The 20,575-nt window shown below is 44.2% G+C and overlaps 2 protein-coding genes across 2 annotated transcripts in view; both read right to left on the minus strand.

The window, feature by feature from the left end:
* Window positions 1–18,658: 18,658 nt before the first annotated feature.
* The window catches only part of LOC106885996 (myosin regulatory light chain 2, smooth muscle minor isoform), a 39,731-nt gene continuing 37,814 nt past the window's right edge, over window positions 18,659–20,575 (minus strand). The window contains exon 5 of the mRNA XM_014938569.1: window positions 18,659–19,443. The gene's annotated coding sequence lies outside the window, so the exon portion shown is untranslated. The remainder of the gene's footprint in view (window positions 19,444–20,575) is intronic.
* Window positions 18,766–20,575, minus strand: part of LOC106885997 (myosin regulatory light chain 2, smooth muscle minor isoform-like) — a 14,279-nt gene continuing 12,469 nt past the window's right edge. Inside the window, exon 4 of the mRNA XM_014938573.1 lies at window positions 18,766–19,443. The gene's annotated coding sequence lies outside the window, so the exon portion shown is untranslated. The remainder of the gene's footprint in view (window positions 19,444–20,575) is intronic.

Here is a 20,575-nt window from a genome sequence, read left to right on the forward strand (position 1 = left end):
CAGAGCGAGTACAACATATTTTTCCACAGTTCTCTTTTCAGTGCTTATTTCAGTTTTTGCTGACAAATTTTGAATGCTTTCTCTACTTGTCTTTTTGCACAGTTGTTTTGAAAAAAGTATGGTTGCTGTTTAGGCCTGACTTAATTATTCGAGTTTGAGGGGTTTTTTCCTTTGTCTCAGCAACAGCAGGATAGAGTGAGGACAGGACTGGGATACGTAGCTTCATGTAAAAACAAATTAGTTCAGTCACTCTTGTGGGAAGGCACTGCGTGCTGCTCCTTTACGTGTTTGTACATATTGATTTATCACAGTTTATAACATGAAGGCTCTCAAGCAGTCTCCACATCCATGCCTTCCTGCTGATGGCACGTGCGCAGGGGGACTGCACAGCCAAACTGTTCTAGTGTATCAGTCATCTCAGTTGCAAAGCAAAGCCAACACAGCTTTCAGGCAAACCTTCAGAGGGCCCTGCAGCATCCTGGATTTGCGCTATGTGCAGGTAGGGGTCATGTCTGCAGTTGCAGTCTTTGGGAAGAGTCTCGATATTGCTGCCTCTGAGCAGGGGCAGTTTTCCTGGGGGTAAGCGGCGAGGTTGGGTGTTTCTGGGGAAGATGTTTAGGGAAGAGAGGCTGTAACTGTCACGGACTAACACCATGCCTTTTGCATGCAAGGCAAAACCTTCCAAGCAGTGTGCCACCCCTGCTCTGCAGAACGGGTGAGAGGTCTCGGCTGGAGCCAGGACAGCCACGTGGGAACACCTCGCACGCAGCCTGGCTGAGGGCAGGTCTGTACCTCCTGGTGGAGGGAGCAGGTCTGGAAGAAACCTTCCTAGGCAGGGCTTCCCCCTCATCTGTGTCCTGGTTTGAGATAAAACAGTACCAATTTTCTTTTCAGTAATTTTACTTTTCAGTTAAGCCTCTTTTAGCTCTCTGAAATTAACAGCATATTTTTCAGACAATGTCCACTTCTAGCAGATAAGTTCTGATATTTATAGTGAATACCAAGAAAGGGTATGCAGAGAGGCTCCTGCTTATAGTTATTGCCATAACAATATAACAATATTGCTATAACAACAAGCTAACCTTGTTATATGCCCCATTGGAGGGTCGGAAGTGGAGAAGCGTAGAGTGGTCACACCTGCGGGGAGGAGCAGACAGGACAGGTGACCCAAAACTGACCAACAGAATATTCATCCCATCTGCACCACACTTGGTATAAAAGCGGAGGAATCAAAGGGAATAGCCTCTTTCTTCAATGGCAGGTGTCCGAGGAGGGCTCTGTTCGTCTGCCTTTGATCCCAATCTGTGTGTTCTGGAATCCAGTTCCTGTCCATAACTGGGTCCAGTGTGGGATTTTCCCAGTGCCTGCTGGCGACGCGATCATCACCCTGGGAACTTGATGTGGCTTTGTGTTTATTGTATATATTTCATTATTTTCTTATTACTATCTTTCTCTTATTTCTATTTTATTATTAATGTATCATTAAAGTAGTTTAGTTTCTTTTCAACTCGTAAGTCTCTCTCTTTCTCTTATCTTCTCTCCTCTCTGAAGGGGAAAGAGATAAAAGAGAGCATCTGTCATTTGTTTTAGTGGCCAGCCCAGACCAAACCACAACAATCTGGCACACTGAGCTCTCTTCCACCAGAAGTAGCGGTCTTGTCTTTTGTTCCTCCTCTGTGAGAAAGGCAAAGCACAGCAGCATCTCATCAGGGAGAATTTTCTTCACCTGTCAGAGGGGAGAGAGAAAAGCAGGGGCTTGAACTGTTGACTCCATGTGTGCCAGATAGGTCTTACAGGCATGGCTCTGCTCTGCAGACCCACACTGGGTGTTTGGCCTGGTGAGTGTGGAAGGTCTTACCTTCCCTGGTGGGATGCTTTGCCTGCAGTGATGATGTAGGAGGTTCTACCAGAGCAGCCAAAGCAACAAATGCAGCAGCACCCCATTTGAGTTGTGTGTCCCCTTTACCCAGCACACCCAGCTCCACCAGTGAAAGCACCCTTGTCAGTGGTTCAGTCTGTGAGATGAATCCAGTCCTGTGGCATCGCAACAGATTCAAGACCTCAGTTCCCTTGAACTCCCTGTTCTGTACTTTGATCTTCCCCTATATTTGAGGCAGCAGCCTTCAGGGTGCAAGGTGAAGCTTGTCACCACTGTGCCTCACCTGGCTGTGGAAGGGAGGGTGGCTTTGGCAATATGAGGACTATGCCAGCAAGCCTGTGAGGCAGCACCAAGGGAGAAGAGTGCTCTGATTTAGCGTGTCCTGACGTAATAGGTGCAGGGTGTTCTCAGATCAGAAAGTGGCACTCACAAAATACGGATTCCTGTTTAATCAGATGTGCCTCCCGGGTACCAGATGTGATGTGGCTGTTTTAACTTTCAGTTCTATATGAAATACTTTGTTTTCGTTAAAGAACCCTAGTCTATTTAAAAAGATAATTAGCTGCCCTCCACCACCAGGATTTTGATGGAAAACTTTTAACTAAAGGCTGTGGAAGAAGTGTTTGCCTAGGATCAGAATGGTAGTTTAGAAGAATGGCAACATAATATTTTATGTTTATTATATTTTATGTTATAAAACAAAAGAAGTTTTGCCCAGGAATGCTTCATACATTAAAGATTACCTTGGTAGTCTAAGTTGTTAAACTAGCTGTCTGTGGAAAAGGAAGCAAATTCTGTGTTTAGTACCTTGGCCTTTGCTTACAATGCATCCAGCAACATTAATATTTCCCTTGTACGTGATTTTCTCTGGTTTGAAAATGTAAATATGTACTTGTAGCTATAAGCTTATGTTTATGATTTTATCAGGAGATCCAGTTCACCAAATCTTGCAGCTGGACTATTGCCATTGTCATGATTTACAATCAAGAGGAGATTTTGGCTATGCCATGAAATAGGACTCCAGTGAGACTGGTCAAATATATAATAGGTGAGGCTTGAACTGAAGAGACTTAGTGAGTCAGAGTGATTTGGTAAGTGACATGTTTTTCATGGTGCCTGTATAAGAGAATGACTAAGAAACCCAAACCCCAGTATGAGTATGCAAATAAAGCTCTTGGTCATATCCTGATCAAATGGGAACAGTTCAGGTCCAGTATTTGGATCCCCAGTTTGCCAGCCTCTTTTTTAATATTCAAAGATTGCCACCAAAGTAAATTGTATTATAGGTTTCTGTTCCATCCTGTCATCCACAACGTCCATAGATTAAAAGAACAGCAGGAACACTGACAGCAACAAATACTTCCAGTCTGAGATATAGAAATAATTTTTAAATAAAAGGAGGAGAAATATTTCTCCTTTGGACTCAGACCACAAATGGGACATCTCAAGTACATGAAGTTAGAGTTTAAAATGGAGATCTGCAAATAATTTCAGCTATATGGCTTTCACTGTGCACTTTCTAACACAGAGAGCTTGCTGCAGCAATAGTGCTGTGCAATAATTACTTGCAAAACTAACTTCTTTCTCTGTTCATATTCATCAGTCATCATTAAAGGGCTCTTGTAACATTAAATGCAAGTCTGCTGTTAAAGTGATGGTTGTAATGAGAAAAGGAAAAGATACTGGGTTGACATCTGAATAAACAGGAGGAGATGATCCATGAGTGATTGGTCAAGGTTATTTTCACCCATCATTGTTTCAATGTGGAAGTCAAAAGTTTTCTTAGTAAAGAGAGAGCAGCTTTGGGAGGTGAAAGAACTCATAGTGACATGTCATTTTAATACTTGGCTAAGCAGGAAAGCCTTCTTTTAAGTTTGGAGGGGGATAACTTAAAGGGCAAACTATTTTGGTCCTACTGTTCCATTCAGGCAAGCTTTCAAAGTGTCATCAAAACCATATCCATCATATAGCATGTCTTCTCCCTGTTCTTGTCAGAAATATTTTTATGTAAATCGCATGTTTTTCTTTCTAATCTGAAAGAGAATGCTATGACTTTCAGAGGACACCCATCCAGAAACTCTTCAGTTTTAATCTCAGCTCCTGTGTGGCTTTTTAGCTTGTTTCCCTTCTCTGAAGGGCTGCAATAGCTACCGACATAATTCCTCATCTCTCAGGACGAGTCCTCATGCATGTCTGGAATGTGGAAGGGAGCGAGGAGCCAGTGGAGCCCATCAGGTCCAATATTTGGTCAGCTACTGAGGAGGAAGACGAGTTGTTCTACTGAAGCCCCACCATGCCAGGTCCTCTGCACATGAATGGTGTCAGGCAGTACCTGATTCAGATCTGGGTGCCACCTCAGAATTACTGTTTTCTGGAATTTCTTATATATTTTGTCAATATGGGAAAATTTTTACCCCAATGTCTCCACTGAATCTACTTGTCACCTAGGCCCTCAGCCACCTTTTCTTCCTTGATGGAAGTATTTGTCCTCTCCTGAGCTCTGCTAGTTCACTCAGTAGCTGTATACATCCGCTGCTGTAGGACCTTACTGGTAGTATAGGTCTGTCGTGGTTTGGGCCAGACTGGCTAATGATGAGATGACAGATGCTCTCCCCCACCTCAAACCCACTTCAAACCGGGACAACACCTCTTTGTTTCTGAAAGCCCATGCAGGACAGCCAAACTGTCCTAACCAGACCAAAGTCCTGGTCTTAGTCATGTGATGACATTGCAACACAGCCTTTGACAAGAAAACCTATATATGGGAAACTGTTTTGTGTAGCAAGTATTTATCCTGTGTATTACTTCTAGGTCACAATTTTACCTTTAAATGTTCTGTATTACACATTTGTGCCTGTGCAGTTAACGTCTGAATGGAAATCTGTAGGGTCACTTCCAGGGTAAGAATGATTCTGCATGAGTAAGGATGTTCTTCCATCCATCCCTCTCTCCCCTCATCTGCTGGCACCCTTCGGTTGATAACAACCTCCTTCCCCACAAACCTTTGCCTTTCACTTTCCCAGCCCCCATCCTCTCTCCCGGGAGGCAGCACACAAAGGATAGTGCTCATTAGAGGGAAAAGAAGAGGCTTGATCTAATCACCTGGGTAGAAAAAGCAGGGGGGCACAGAAGACAATAAAATTTTAACTTGATGATGTTACTGTTTTTTTTGCCTGAGTGTTAGTTGTATGCACATCCGAATGGATTGTGCCAGCTGTATGGATAGCAAAACTTCTGGTTCCTGGGAAGTTTCCTACTTCTGCTTTAAAATGGCTGTCAGAGTTCTGGGGTTACATTGTTAAACTGACCACAGAGGAGTAGAATAAATGCAAATTCTTGATTTCCACATGAAATATTAAGTAAACTTCTCAATGAAGCAAATCAGCAGAACTGACATGTGGTTTGATCTAAATTTTCGCTTGTGGTTTCTTTTGTCTCTGATTATGCTCCATACAGTCAGTGTGGTTCTTGCCCTCGCTGGGAATGATTCTCTTGCTTTTCTCTCAAAACTGCTCCTGGGCTCACCTACCCAATGCTTCTTTGTTCTGTATGTTTTTCTGTCATCTCACCACTCAGAAAATGAATCTGCCAGTGCCTTTCTGTTCCTATTTCAGCCAGATTTCACCATCTTGTTCCATCTCTTGCTAACCTTTCTCCTCTAGCCATTATAAACGTGAACGGTTGTATTTGGCCTATTGGTATCTCCTTTCAAGACCAGGACCTTTCTCCATGCTTCAAGGTATCGCAGCACAAAGCAATTTCAGCTTCTCAAGTAGAAAAGATGAAGATAATAGCTTTCCTCATCTGTCAGATATACTGATGCCACACTATTCTACAGTGCTCTCAGCAGCACACTAATTTCTGCTATTCACTGCTATCAGAAGACACTAATAATCCCAGTTCCCTTTTCAATACCAGTAACTTTCATCTCTCTACTCAGCTTGTCTTCCCCATTTGGCCTTTTTCCTGAGCCACATGTAAGCAATTTTGATCTTTGTATTAAGCTAAATTCTCTCCTTCCTTCAAAACCCCCAACCAACTTCTACTAGTTGCCTCCTTCCGACTCATACCAGTAGGCTCTTGTGCCTTCCCATCACTTAAGAAACTCCCCTGTAATGTTTGGTCTGGACTCTCCGTCATCGCTATTATTGCCCATCGCACAGATTTCCTGCGCTCGCTCTGTAGCGGGAGCCTCTCTGCGCTCCCCTCTGATCAATCGCTCCTTTCATGTTGACAGTCCCACTGCTTCCTGTTGAATCTCAAAAGCTCCCTTTTCAGCGAGCAAATCATGAAAGCACCTTTGTTTCATCTTTCGAGGTTTTGCACCAAGTACAGCTGAAACTAATTTTAACCTTTATTAACGTTTCACAGTGGGTAATTAATAACAGTATTACTAATGCTTTCCTTTCTCTTGACAGTTTTTATGTGCTCTTGAACTTGGTACCACCTTGTATACTAATTATTGCTTATATACTAGTTATGCAGGCATCTTCCCCGTTAGGATACCTGCTTCCCTTAGTCTGTTATGTACCTTTTAGTACCATGACTTCTCTGCCATGGCATCCCGGAAAGGATGTCTCAGACTGTGATGTTTGGTCTTAATTCTTTCTCCTCTGCAATCGTATCAGTTTGCACCAAAATGTGTTTCAGTTAGGTATAGTCTGACTGCTTGGAGTGGATCAGGAGCTGTGAACAGATTATCTTGTGCTGTTCTGTGGATTCACTGAGCTTAGACAGAAACTGGGACTAGGAAGGCATGGAATGTGGCACAGGCTGACATTGCTGAAATTGGCTTAGAAAGCTGAGAAGAGGCAGGCTTGTGTGGAAATGTGCCAGGAGAAGGGGAATGCTCTGACTTGTGTAGCACCAAAGCTAAGAGCAGGATGTCTTGGGACGCAGAAGATATGCAAAGGGCTGCCTGGGTCAAACAGCTGAAAATTGACCGACCTGGAGTGTGCAATAGGCTCAGAGTACTGATTCCAGACAATTTAAAAGAGGGAGAGTTGAGAACAAGCAGGCTTGTTGCATAACATAGACATGCACCAGAGAATAAACCACTGGATCCGTGCCTTGCCACCAGTGGAACCACAGATGTGGAGCCAGAACTAGTTCACTTTCATGACTTGCCATACCCATGGTACTTCTGCCAGCATCTGGGGTAGGGACAGATGAATTCTCCCACAGTGCGCTGTAAAAGCACAGCAACGTTACAAACCCTGAGCACCACATCTGGAAAAATGGAACAGGGTGAACGCATGACTTGGCTCACGCAGACACTTGTACACCCCCTTTCCCTCAGTGCTTGCCCATTATCCTGTCGTTCTCCGTTATGGTAAGCGGACACAATAGGAGTGCATTGAAGGTCTCCCTCTCTCAAACTAATCCTGTACTGGAGAGGCACTCTGGCTGAGGAGCTGGGGGCAGGGAAAATCCATGCATGGAAAAGCAGCATGATTCAAAGGCATGGAGTCATGTCTGTTGGCATGCTTGGGCTGTGGCATAACAGCTCTGCTGAGAGGGAGCTAAAAATTGGCAAGATTGGTGTCTGAGGGTGGGGTTGGGCAGGAACCTGAGCAGAAACAAGCATAACATGTAGCACAGACTTGGTGTGTTCCTGCGTACACCCCCATCCCCCCTCACCCCTCCACCTTTTAAAGTTATTTAGGCTTGACACATACTAATCCTCTAAATTGGGCTTAAATCTTGATTCATCGCTTCAGGTGCTTTGGCACTGAAGACCATTCCAGGAATCTGAGGAGCTTGTCCAGAGTTTCCCACATTTTAGGCCTAGGCTGTACCCTCTGTATACAGCTGTGGCCATCCTTCTGTTGAATATTTAAGGACTGTTTGAAAAGGGAACAAGTCAAGAGGGAGAAAGAATGTATATGATCTGTACATTACAGTTGCTTTCCTAGATCCAGATTTGCCCTGTGGCCTTTCCCCGGCTGGTGGAATTTTTGATGTGCTGTTGTGTCCTGAGTTATGCAGTGAAGGAGTTCATCCCTTGCCTGCATACACCTCAGCCTCATCAGCAATTCGTTATAGCTGTGATGGAGGTTACACTGACTCCAGTGTGGAAGAGACTGTAGATGAAGGGCAGAAAAAAGCATCTTTCAGTCAAGCCCCCATTGCCTGTGCATTCTTAAAACCTAGAAATTCACCAGCTAGAAGTCTAGACCCAAGTGGAAGTGGACAGTGTAAAAAGCCTTTCCGTTACCTATGTCCTTGCAGAACACAGTATCCAAACCTAATTGACAGAAAATCAGGAAACCAGCACCTTAACCCTGCCTCTCCATTAAATCCAGACGGAACAGTTGCTCAATGTTAAAAAAAAGAAACAGATTTTTAAAAAGGTTCTTTATGTCTGGGATAATTTGATATCAATACATCAATTTTTGCATTCCCATCCACTCTCTAGGTAGCCCCATTTAACTTGCACTTATTTGCAATGACCTCTGAACAGCCAGAGATCATGCTGCCACCTTGAGATTTTATCCTTAAGAAGAGGACCTGCTAAGTGTACCTTTCCATTTATATAATTTTCTGTCCACAGAGTCATAACATCTATTTGTACACCAGACCTGCACAAATGAGAATTATGTATTCCTTGAATTAGGATATATAATCCTTAATAACTCAAACCCTACACTAGGAATTGCCATAATGAACAATGCAGCATATGAAGGTCCATCACCCAGTTTGTGTCTGCAGTTTACTAGTACTATACCAAATAAAAAGATAACATTTTGTATGTAAAAATGAGACTGATGTCAACCATCATATGCGAAGGGACACCTCTTAATTGAACAAGAAGAAATGTCAATAATAAGGGTATGTACAAAGTAGAAAAGGAGGTAGAAAAAAGAAAATACTTTTGAACTCACTTTTACAGTTCAATAAGAAGGATGCTTCCCAGGGAAGAAGGCAGGCCTGGCTGCTTCTAAGGAATTCTTTACTTTGAATAAAATGCACAAATTGTATTGGGTTTCACACTGAAGAGGCCCAATGTCACATTCTTCAGGAACTTCTGAGTTACAGAGCCAGGCGCATATACTGTCCCTGTCTATCCCCCATTGTCCTCCCATGATTCTTGTCCTCCTTTCACAGTCCAGCTTCAACAGAAAGAGTAGAAAAAAGTCTCATTCTAGAACAGCTTCTGGTATAAGAGCCTTGAGCCTTCTCAGGTCCAGAAGGAAATTGCACCCAGGTCTCTACTTGCTGTTTGTAAGCTCTAGATACTAAACTAGAATGCAAAAGGAATGAATCTTATCAGTTGTGACTTTGCATGAGAACATAGAATCACAGAATGGTTTGAGTTGGAAGGGACCTTAAGGACCATCTTGTTCCAACCCCCCTGCCCTGGGCAGGGACACCTCCCACTAGACCAGGTTGCTCAAAGCCCCATCCAGCCTGGCCTTGAACACTTCCAGGGATGGGGCATCCACAGCTTCTCTGGGCAACCTGTTCAGTGTCTCCCACGGTACAGAATTTCCTCCTAATATCTACTCTAAATCTACCCTCTTTCAGTTTGAAACCATTACCCTTCATCCTATCACTACACTCCTTAATAAGGAGTCCCTCCTCATCTTTCCTGTGGGCCCCCTTTGAGCACTGGAAGGCTACTATAAGGTCTCCCCACAGCCTTCTCCTCTCCGGGCTGAACAACCCCAACTGTCTCAGCCTGTCCTCATGGGAGAGGTTCTCCAGCGCCCTGGAGGCCCCCTTTGAGCACTAGAAGGCTACTATAAGGTCTCCCCACAGCCTTCTCCTCTCCGGGCTGAACAACCCCAACTGTCTCAGCCTGTCCTCATGGGAGAGGTTCTCCAGCGCCCTGGAGGCCCCCTTTGAGCACTGGAAGGCTACTATAAGGTCTCCCCACAGCCTTCTCCTCTCCGGGCTGAACAACCCCAACTGTCTCAGCCTGTCCTCATGGGAGAGGTTCTCCAGCGCCCTGGAGGCCCCCCTTGAGCACTAGAAGGCTACTATAAGGTCTCCCCACAGCCTTCTCTCCGGGCTGAACAACCCCAACTGTCTCAGCCTGTCCTCATGGGAGAGGTTCTCCAGCGCCCTGGAGGCCCCTGCCACTGTGCTTGCACTTGACTCAACGCTGTCCATCCTTGCAAAGCAGCGTATGACTGCTGGACTCAGCCCATGAAGAAGTGGGACACGAGTTAGGCTCAAAGACATCACCACATTGTAGACCGCATGTGGTTTTAGGTTGGAAATAACAGTGAAGCTGTTCAGCTCAGCCCAGAACATTAGATATGTTAGGAGTATTCCAGAAAGAAAATAAAAAAGGCCACTCCTGACAATTAGGCATGTAAGCAATTAGGACAGGAAAAGTACAGTTCACTCTGTTAAGAGTTCAAAGCCTAAGTTCATTATGGCTTGAAACCTGGAAGTGTTAAGTTCCTTTGCAAAACCTGTGTGTCCATGCTTATGGGACATTGGTGGATGATTAAGTCATTTGTTACCTTAGTGGTCTCATGTTCTCAAAACAGAAGTTCCTTTCAGGCCCTTTAGGATGGAAACAGATCTTCACTTGTTATGAAGTGAGTTGCAGGCACAGAGCCAAAATGTGCCTGTCAGACTTGTATGAGTACTGGATTTACTTGTATGGATGTAGACTAGGATTTGTCTTAGAGCCCGACCCAGTCCCAGGTGTTTCCAATGGCAATAACACGCTGTGCCTCTGCTAGCTGTTAGTGCGAGGATTGAGAGTGTCTTGGCAGTGAGGTCAATAAAATGTAGTTGACTCAGTTCCTGGGCTTATAAAAGCAATCTTGCTGAGGCTTCGGCGCTACTTTCACCTACGTGATTCATGGTTACGTAGCCACCTGCAGCTGTAATTACCTGGCTTAAGTGTGGCTCTCTGGGAACCTCTCTGAGGGCTCTCAGTAGCTGGCTAATTTGTGCTACTCTAGGAATTGATTCAGACCTCATTTCCTCTTTCTCTGCGTGGAAGGTCTTAGCCTACTGACATATTTAACCCAGTCACCTCCAGCTTCACGCAGGCGTGGGTTCTGTCCGTTCAGGCACGGTGCCAAAGCCAGATGCCCACGTAAAACGGACTTCTTTTGCAGCTGCAGTAGCAGAACATAATAAAAGCTACATAAGATGAGATGAGCTCATTTAAGCCACAGTTTCTCACATCCAAATACAGCATGAGGTCTCCGAGGGGACATCAGAGCTGCAGATGTACCAGGGTGCAGACCTGTAGGCTCTGCGGCACAGTTGACGTTAAGCAGCTAGATTACGTCCATCCATGCCCGGAAGGGTCAGCAAAAACTTGAGCACTTCCACAAGGGAAAAAAAAAACCTTTCTACTACTTTATGAGAGGCTTTCCCTGATCCTCTTCACAGTGCGCCCATGCGGAAGCCTTACTGCTTAAAGCAGACTGAGGCTGGAAGCCAGCTCTCTCACCTGGCTGCTTGGAGGGCTGTGGCTCATAGTCAGAAGCACGCCGACCATATGGTGCCCAGCTGACGTATAATAGCATTTATTTAGTGGCCTGGAGATCTGAGGTCCCACTGGCTGGCAAAAGGAACAACTTCCCTCTAAAGAAGAGTTACTGACAGGTGCCAGCGCTGTCATTTGCTCTTTTGTGACACCCTGCCCATGTAACATGGCCAAGAGCTGCGTGGAGGAGCCATGCAGACAGTGTCACAGGCTGATGATTAGCAACTTGATGACAACATAAGCCAAAATACAAGATAAAGCACAGCACGGAGTTAGCAAACAAGGTACAATTGTCTCCTTTTGTCATTAGGCTGCGGGATAAGAAAGGATGAGGCAGCCTTGGCATATTTTGGTGGCCACTTGTTATCTAGAGTACTGCTAACAGAACACTGCTAAATCAGCCTCGCCAAAGCCAGAGGTGGAAATGATGTTCTGATGAATTAGAGAGGGCCCTGCAGAAGCTGTTCAGACATAGCTTTTCTCACCTCTACTGAAAAAGTGCTTATTACTTTTATTATGGAAAGGCCTTAAGACATTATATTTTCAACCCCTCCCGCCTCTGTTTTGCCAGACACTGCACAAACACAGAGGGAGACCTACTCACCTGCCTGGAGCTCTGAGAGCACTGTGAGCATTGGCACGCAGGCTGTTCTTCAGCCAGCTGCTTCTTTTCACTGTAGTAAGAGGGAATATACTCAGCCTAATGGCAAAATATCTACTGAGGTCAGTGCAGGAGTCTCTCTCTCTCTCCCCCCAGTAAAAACATAGCTTATTTCAGAAGTCCAAACTGCTTTTGACTGTGGATTACAGGCCAGACTAGCTTTGCCCAAAGTTTCTCTCTTAACTCTGCTCTTATTTCTTACCTAGCTACAGTAACGGCATATTGTATAAGATTATATAAACCAAGATTGTACTGTGCAGAGGGCCCCAATTTATTTAACCAATATGTCTCACGGTGTCTGGATGATTACATACAAAATGCCAGGGGCAAAAAAGCAATAAAAGCAACAAGACACTAGAAGTATTGTTCAGATAGCTGTGTAATAATCTTAAGCAATTTAATTTTCTGTGTTGAAAGTTAATTACTTACTTTAGGGAAAGGCCAATTTAATGTCTTCAGTCAACTAAGTGGCTAAGATTCATTAAAAGGAACCCATATTATGAATACCTTCATGCCACATTGCTTTTATTTCCAGGGATAAAACTTCTTGCCCCCTACCCCCAGCCAACTTCTGTTCTAAACGGATTTTATACAGTCCTTTTCTCCATAGATTCCGGGAACAAAAGCTTGGAACAAACCTTTGTGGACTGTGTAAGAACATGCCCAGATAACACAGGTGTCTGACATCAGCCGCATATAGCAGAAAAAGGCAAGAAGATTCACCAAACGAAAATTTCAACGGCCACAGAGATACAATGGGGCAAACTTTATATGAAAGTCATTAATGTACTGTTGTTTAGAGTCAGAAACTTAGGCAAACTGTACCTTTAAAAAAAAAAAAAAAAAGTCAAAAAATTTGCCTAAAAATAGCAGAGTCAGGAAACGAGCCAGAATTACGTATTGGTATGTAAAGATAAATATTGGAAATTCAGATAATGCTGCTGAATTGGCCTTTTTAAGTGTGCCTCGCTGAATTCAGTACAATTTCCCTGTAGAAGGAAAGCCTGTGAATAGGCTTAAGAGAGGCATGGAGGGATTGGAAGGAGAAGAAATAACTAAAATAAACACACCCTAACCTGTTCATAATAACAGCATCTCCCAAAGGCTTTCCTTGCTTTTATCGTCACTTTAAAAACCACCAGTAGGTAACAAAAACATTCCTGCGAAGGGTGTGTGTGAGCACTAAATCTGTCATAGGTAAGAATATTCCAGAATCAGTCACAGAGGTGTAAAGTACCCTTGGAGTCTGGAAAGAGGCTGTGAAAATAAGCAGCCAGCACCCCTTTGTTTGATATTTGCTCTTTCATAGCAATACTTGAGATCAGCAGTGGAAGAGGCATAAGTTCCTGCCCTGAAAACCTGGTGTAGGGTAAGATCTTCCAGGCATCACTAGTAATTAGGAGTCTCCTGCTCTCCTAGCACACTTACCTACTGCCCTGGGATGGCAGGTCTGTCCTGTGTTGCCCCGTTGCTGTGCAGCCAGAGACGTGCACAAGAATCCCGTTTGCCTTTTCAGCCAAGAGCCTGAAATGTCTGAGGTACTGACATCCCATTTAGACGCTGCCAGTCTTTTCAAAGCTGCCACTGAATTACTCCTTAATCCTGGGGGCGCTTGAATTTCTACTCTCCAAAATTTGCAAAGCCTGCCTTAGAGCTTATTAGCTGCTCTGAATCTTATCTGAAGGTGAGGCCCAAGGTGTGGTACACAAAGCAGGGAAGGGAATGCCTTTCTTGCTCGAGGGCCTCAACCCTTAGGCGTGTGTAAAGCTTGTAACAGAAGGGGCAGATGCAGACCACTGACATGTGGAAAGCATTTAAGTGCTGCATAAAGGACAGAAGGTGAGGAGGGAGGGAGGGAGTTGAAACACCAAATATGAAACAGAACCCTGGAAGAGCTGCTGTGGGTTGCCAAAGGTGCTACCTAAAGAGTTGACTAGGCATTGACGTCCATCTTCTGGAGGAGGCTGACTACTCAGATCTCAACTAGAGAGTCATCTCTCTGATCAGCTGCATTAGGAAATACTTCAGTGCCTCAGCCACTATCTTCTCTCCTCTTTCTGGTGTTTTAATCTTGATTAGTTTAGATGGCTACTCAGTTACCCAAACGCTGTGTGCAGAGCTTGGGGCAGAAAATGTCAGGGGCAGCAGGCTGCATGCTTTGCAACAGGAACAGAGTATTTCCAGCAAGCCTCATCATTGTCTGCTGATTACTGTCCCATCCACATTGCACCACATCTCCAAATTGAGTTCTAGCTGTTACCAAGCAGGGTTTCTGCTAATCACACAGTTATAATTAGCACCTCACGGCAAGAGTATATGCTCCTCTTTGGGGGTTCAAGTAGCCCGCAGTCATCTTCCAGGAACCGAATCGGAGTTCTGGGTTTTTGCAGTGTATTCCTCACGCATCCTTGTGTGCAAGTTCAACGACGCCTCCTTCCTCACAGGTCTGCGTGTGGCAGGACAGCCCCGAACGCTGAGCGGCTGCCTTCTGCCTCGCCTGGGCAAAGAGGTGGCAGGAGAGGTGGCCACGCTAAAAAGCACCAACAACAGACAGCAGCAAGGCTCATGCAGTTTGTGTACCTACACGTTCCAGCAGAGAAACTAGTTATTGGTTAAATTATAAGATGATACGCAGTTACAAAAAGAAATATCAAAGAAAGTCTGAAAGAAATGTCTTTTGACAACTGAAAATAGCATTGCTACCTTTTTAGTTTTTTGTAATTAGCAGGGGAGGAGGGCAGGCAAAGTAGGGGGGTTTAGATTCATGGCCAAATTCCCCTGTTTGCCAGCAGGATAGCAATAACAGTATTAGAACTTGTGTTTTGCACGACATATGTCTCAGGTTCTAATAAATACATAATAACTTATCTCCTAAACCAGTAAAAAAACCACCACAGGCAAGTACTAACTACAAGTAATTTTGTTCCATTTAATTCTCTCCCAAAAATGTATCACGAAGTTCATGAGCTTATCTTGCTGACATGAAACTTGTCAACTCCCCTTCGAGCTGCCTCCAGCCCTATAGCTTTGAAGCTTGCTGGGGCTGTGGGGCAGAGAGCCCAGCAGATTTCTCAAGGAAATCTTGGGTATGTGTGTGTGGGGGCAGCGTGCAGTGATTGCGGGCTCACTGTAGCTTTCTGCAACCGTTTCCAATGTCACAGTGACCTGCAGTTATTTGGGAAGGAAGTTTCCAGCTGCAAGTATCTTTAATTTGCAACTCTTATCTACTCACTGAAAGAAGCCTGCTGGGATTGGTATGCATCCCTATTAAAAGTTGTGTGAACGCTTCTTTTATATTTTTAAATACTGAGTTTACATGACACTTCTGATCTCGCCATGATTACATAGACATTCTAGTTAGCTTTGCCTTTCACAGCTAATGAGTGTTTCTAAAACAATTTTTATACTTAAGCAGTGGGATGCGTAGAGTGGAACTAGAGATGAGTCAGCAGTTAGGTAAGGTTATTTGAATAGCAGGATGAACCATGCCTGCCACGGGGAAATTCTCTGCAAAGGTCACACCAAGTGCTTCGTACTGAGATGCTGCCACCCTGGCGATGTGAATTCTGTTAAGTATCTCACAGTTTTCAGACTGAGCATCATTCTTTTTGACATTTGGACGTGGTGATATTAAATCCCCGCTGCTCGGTATCTGGATGACAGGGAAGAATGCTTGACATCCTTGGTACTATTCACAGCGAGGCAGTGCCTGCCAGATTGACAGATGCTGCTCTCCCCCCGCCCAGGGGAGTTAGGCACTAAAATTAGTAACTATTAGAACAAGCGTACTGAGGGAGGATCTGCTCAATCTCATCCACGAGAAACACTGGAGAGAAAGAAAGGAGTCACCACTGCTGTTTCTATGGGAGTCAGGGCTGTAATTCACGAGCAGGGACAGCGCAGCTGACAAAATGACTGTCCCCCTACAGAGACAGCGGGGTGGCTCAAGGACGTGGCTCCCCCACGGCAAAGCAGAGCCAGGGAGGTGACAACCTTTACAAGTTATTACCTACACTGACGTGGAGCGTGTGTTGGGGGGCATTAGGCCAGGTACAGGGTGTGTGAGAGAGTTCCCTGGTGAGACACTGCTTCTCACCCACAGTCCTGCAGAGCAAACAGTTCATAAGCTAAAGCCCATTCAGGGTTCAGCTCTGTTGCCTCTGCAACCCCAGAAAACAAGCACGCCAGCTCCATTTGTGAATTACAGCTTTAGGGAACTTCACCTTGAAGAGCAGGAAAGAGTCTTTCTTCAGGTAGAACTGATCTCTTTAATCCGTTCTGCTGGGATCATTCCCTCGGCTCCTTCATTTGCCGAAAAAAGGAAAAAAAAAAAAGGAAGAAACAGCAGCACAATAACACACACAGCTGCTTGTGATGGTTCCACCCTCCCTTATTCAATTGTTCAGCAGTTTAACATTCAGCCTGAATGTTGCAGACCTACTTTTAATTCTCTCTTCTAGCTGAGAGGATTCAAGGCCACATTGTTCCAGCCCTCCACTCAAGTGACCTAGCTACAAAACAACTGAATTAATAAAAAAAAAAAAAAAAAAAAAAAAGGAGAAAGACATCCCACCATAAATGCATTCGTGTTCTGCTGACCCACTTCAGTAAGAACACTTGGAGACTCTGAGTGGCTTCTCACTGAGACTGGGAACTGCGGTTCTCTGTGAAACCAGCGTCACTGGCTGCAGACAGACACAGGCTTTAAAGCACCCTCTGCAGCAGAGGGGAGCGGGGCTGGGTTTACAACTTCTGTGCAAGAGAAATCTCAGGCCTCTGAATCACCCACCAAAAGTCCGCTTTTATCAGTCTCCCTGACATGTTTGTATCAGAGCTTTAAATGCCGTTAGACTCCAGAGGGGAAAACAAAGATGCCCCCCAAAGGGAAGGCAAAGAACAATAGCATTAGTGAATTACAGTTGGCCATCACAAGAGCGAATGGCGTATCCTATAGGGGTTGCTATACAGCGACACAGCCCCGGCCCCTCAGCAACAACTGGGGTTTAACAATTGGCATTTATTGCTACAGATAAACACCAGCTGCCTCACTCCACAGGTTAGTTTATATCACCGGTTGTAGCCTTGCATATGTAAACAAAGTTATGCAAAGATATACATTTGAATTTTGGGTAGTTTTTCAAAGCTGATCTTAACAACAGGAGCCCTTACTGAGACTCTGAGAAATGCACAAGCAGTGAGTTACACTGGTTTGAGTTACAAAAGTGGCCTTAAATCCTTTTGAAAACCAGTCTTTTTGGAACATAACACCACACATGTGTTTGTACATACATAACTGTAACAACGGCTTGCAGATACCTCTTATTCACTTTCTTTTATAACAAATTAATTCAATTAAAGAGCCAAAAATTCAGTGCATGCCAAAGCTGCACTTTGAGCAATCCTGACAGCATTAGTCCTTGTTGCGGTAGGAGCAGAGCTTCTGTGGGGACTGCCCGTATTTTCTTCTGTATGCTGCACCAAACAAGCTCTTCGGGACTCAAAACAATAAAAACTTGTGTTGTGAGCCATTTGCCCTTCAGCTCAGCGCTAGGAGCTGTAATGCCACCTACTGATGGCTCTGGAGAGCGGCCTCAAGTTCTCAGCCCGCGTCCTTCAAAGGAAAGCCCGGTGGCCGCCGCGGACATGCCTGTGGTAGGGAGGGAAGGAGGGAGGCTGTCCCCAGATGGGGGCTGGTGAGGACCTGGCCAACCTCGCCTCCTTCAGACACCGCAAAACTGGTTTCACTGATAGTTTACACAAGCTCGTTTTCGAGTTTGTTATCCCTACCCCCTCTAAATGTAAATATTTTCATCAAAAAGGCAGCAACTGAGAGAATACTCATTTTCGATGCATTTGGATTTCTGTCTTCTCTGAAAGCGTTTTGAACCCTTTTCCCTCTGTTTTTCAGCATCTTCCATACTTCTCTTACAGTCCTGCTGTTACCATCCTGTGCTCCCTTATGTGTCTGGGCAGGCCCCATTCTTTTGCAAACCTAACTGGGACTCAAGTAGAGCAGAAGCTTCAGAGCTTTCTCTTACAGGTACCAGTGAATGATTTTTGGGGCATTGTTCTTTTCAAAAGATACAGTCCTAACAGGTTGTTCATGAAAGAACAGTATATTTCTAAACCAGATAATCACTGTCCTCTAAGGCAAATAATTAGAAGTTCAGTTCGCAATAGCAGCCTACCAGGAAACAGCAAAACTCTCTCAGCCCAATGACATTTCTTCATTTTGTAACCCGAATACTTAAGGGATAACAATGTAATTCCTAGAAGTGACAGAAGCAACTCCCATCACCCTTTCTCTCAAGGCCAAAAAGCCAGAACCACAAGTATTCAGACTATGGCAAAGTGGCTTCAGAGGACTGTAGCAAATCTGCTGTGCCTTCCATACCGCAAGAATGAGAGGATATAATTAGGAGAAAAGGAACAAAAAGGAATGCCTCCTTCTCACACACCCAAAGTACCACTCTCAGCAGAAGCTCTTAAAAATATACTGTATATTGTTTCATTAGGAAAGCAAGAAAAACATTTTCAGAAAGAAAACAAAAAGGACAAAGACAGCACACCTTCCTTCTTCATCCAGCCCCATCCTCACTGAGCTTTGAAAAAAGATGGGAAGAGGAAAGAAAGAAAAAAATACGTGGTTGCAATGAACTGGAATGAATTCTGTATTGTCAGTCCTGCAGATGTGGTAAGAAGCATCACTCAACCATTCTAATCACAAATGGTATTTTTTTAAAGAAAACACTAGGATTTAGCATCTGAGTTTTTAAAAAGCAGTGTTAACGCTGTACTCGGAGTCAAGAAACGGAGGCGCTAAGGTGGTAAAATACCCCCTCAATTACATCCATAAGACTTAAAATTTTTAATGTGCAAGTCTAGGACAGAAATAATTAATTTACAATGCACTAAAATTTGAAGGATGGGATCTTCTTAATTGTATGTGCTCACAGTAGTAAGCGAAGTACTCAGTTGCTGAAGTACAAAAATCAGTATGCTTAAGTGACTTACGCTTCATTTTTAAGGCAAAAATAGGTAACAACAGAACTGCATACAGCTGCAAAAATATTTACAGATATGATTAAACAGGTCACTTCTAGCATGAAAATTTTAATGACATGAGTAATATAGCAGAGTTTTACTTGAAAAATACCATTAAAAATGTAAAAATCTGGCTAGGATGAGGAATGCTGACATTTTTACCTGGGCCTCCACACTCACAGATCTTTGTCCCTAAACCTCTATCACTGTACGCTGTCCTCCCTCCCTGCCTGTTCCCAGTCTTATTACACAGGTGCAGGGGTGCCTGAGCAGCCCCAGAATCCACAGGTGAAAAAGCTGGAATGTTAAAAACGTATGTAAAAGGTCCCAACAAGAAACAAAAAAGAAAAAAACAGATCATGAGAAATAAAATTACTGAGGGGGTGGAAAAAGCGCTATCTGCAGGTATCCAGGGATTAGCTCTTATATGGTCTCTTGGCTGGGTCTGTAGGTCTCATAGCTTTCCAGCAGCGAAGGGGTTTGTCCCCACTCACAGGTTAACTGGTCTCCTATGTTACAATACAGACACTGGGGAAACCTGAACTTGGGAGGTCATCGTCGGTTAGACTCAGATAGCCTTGGAAATTCTTCCTCAGTAACATGTCTCCCTGAGTAGGTATCTTTACATTCAGTGTCCTGTCCCTCTGCCTGACCAGAGAGCACAGCACCCACACAGTGTGACAAGGAACAACACAGCTACAGCCCACGCTTCAGCTGGCTGTTCAGAAATTAGGAGGATCAGTACCGAAGACTCTGAAGTGGACAATTTCCTCTCCAGGAGGATGCCAGATCCTTTTTTTATGTAACTCATATTTATGATTTTAAAGTCACTACTTCAAATCTGATTTCCAGCAAGAAAAACACAGCTGCTTGGCTGCTGGTTACAGAGTATAACTAACATAGCAGCACCTGGAATTTACTGAGAAGGCAGGATCAGGAAAAGAATGGTTTGGGGACCCAGTATTCCTAACAGAAGAAAACTGATTCTCTGAATCTTATGCCATTTAGATATTCAAAGGGAAAAAAATAATCAAGATAGTCTAACATCTGTCCTTAGCACAAGCTGCTTCCATATCCACACACAATATTGAATTGCATAGATGTGACAAGACCAGTGCCAGTGTAACGGTTCTTTGGTTTACCGTTACCTAGCGACACTTCAACAAGACCCTGTTTCCTAGATATCCACATTGTTCTCTTTGTCACATGGGCAGTGTAGGTGACAACTTCCATACATGCTTGTAAACTACATTCTAAAAAAAAAAATTAAAATCAGCTGTTGCTGGAACCTCGCAGGCATCCCATGAAGAAACACCTCCACAACTACACCAGAGAGCACTGAGAGGTTAAAAACAAAGTTTTGAGAAAAGCAGCAGATGCGGCAGTCCGAAGTAGTATAGCAAAGAACATAGCCCAGGTAGGAGAGAAAGAAAAATTGAAACTTAGTTTCAGTTAGCAGATTAAAACACTGAGAACTCATTTTAATTAAGCCCAGCAATGGAAGAAACCACCGAAGAATAAAAAAAAAAAA

The sequence above is a fragment of the Calidris pugnax genome, unplaced genomic scaffold (genome assembly GCF_001431845.1).
Source record: "Calidris pugnax isolate Ruff unplaced genomic scaffold, ASM143184v1 scaffold13, whole genome shotgun sequence".
Lineage (NCBI taxonomy): Eukaryota > Metazoa > Chordata > Aves > Charadriiformes > Scolopacidae > Calidris > Calidris pugnax.